Raw genomic sequence first — 1,183 nt, 5'->3', positions numbered from 1 at the left:
ACCTCATTGTTGATAATGAAGATATGAAGATTCGACTTTTTTTCTTTTTTTTTTTATGTTGCGTCGGCTTCAAAATATTGCATATTTTAAATGAATGTTCTTACATTTTGATATGCAATTCAAGTTTAGATTCAGAATCAAATAATGGCGAAATTTTTTTGAAGTTCTGCTATTTTTAATCATCGCTGTTCTTTCTTAAGATGTAACTGCATGTATAATGATATACATAAAAGTTTCGGAAAATGCATAACACAATGAAAGGTGTAAGGCTCCTAAAATAGCATATTTACGTGCTTTTCAAACTATAAAGTTTAAAAGTATTTTACTGAGTAAGCTATTAATATCAAGTTTCACATGATATTTAAATTAATTTTTAGCAGTCTTCCAACATGGCAAACTAACTCGTAGCAAGGCGGCTTATTAAGGATAAAAGATTTGAAGATTGGTCCTGTTAATACATCTATATTACTGTAAATACAAGGTCAACACTTTTTCATAGATTAATTAGAAATTTTTATTTTTTTTCCCCTCAATAAAAATCAAGAATTAAATAAAAATTCCAACAAAATTTTAAAAAATGGTATAAGCCTTATTATTTTAAAATGCTCTTGAGAGATAGGATTAGTAACAGGATTTAAAAATTTCCGTCGAGCCGGAGTCGAACCAGCGACCTATGGATATCAACCTGCTTACCTCTACAGTCCACCGCTCTGCCAACTGAGCTATCGACAGACCTGAAGAGTAAGTATAAAAAACATCTGAAACCCAAGTCATCAAGAAAGTTTAAGGAGTTTTGCCTAATTTCTTAGTAGAATGTCACTTAGCACTTTCTGAATATTTTTTTCATGAATATATATATAGTCGAAAATAAAAAGTATTTCTGAAATATTACAGTCATTCACACAATACTAAACATTTTGATATAAATCTAAAAAATCTTTATTTTTATAAATTGTACATATGATATACATTACTTATTTCTGCTTCTAATTTGGAATTTTTAATGAATGTAATTAAAGGAATCTCTTTCTTTGTAATAGAATTTTCTCTTCTTTTTGATGTGGAAGAGTTTTGAAAGAGTATTCAGGTTTATATTTCCTTTGACTGTACATGATTTTAGTTTTTTTCAGAATTTACTTTTGAATTGATCCATTAATTTAAGTAAATTTTAATTCCATGTTAG

The 1,183-nt window shown here is 27.7% G+C and overlaps 1 non-coding gene across 1 annotated transcript; it reads right to left on the bottom strand.

Moving 5' to 3' along the window:
• Positions 1–643: 643 nt before the first annotated feature.
• Positions 644–732, bottom strand: Trnay-gua (transfer RNA tyrosine (anticodon GUA)). The gene is given in 2 exon segments: positions 644–679; positions 696–732. It is a non-coding gene; the product is annotated as a tRNA-Tyr (tRNA).
• Positions 733–1,183: the final 451 nt, after the last annotated feature.

This window comes from Argiope bruennichi, chromosome 9 (assembly GCF_947563725.1).
Source record: "Argiope bruennichi chromosome 9, qqArgBrue1.1, whole genome shotgun sequence".
NCBI classification, from domain to species: Eukaryota; Metazoa; Arthropoda; class Arachnida; order Araneae; family Araneidae; genus Argiope; species Argiope bruennichi.
This window is presented reverse-complemented; position numbering and strand designations above follow the sequence as displayed.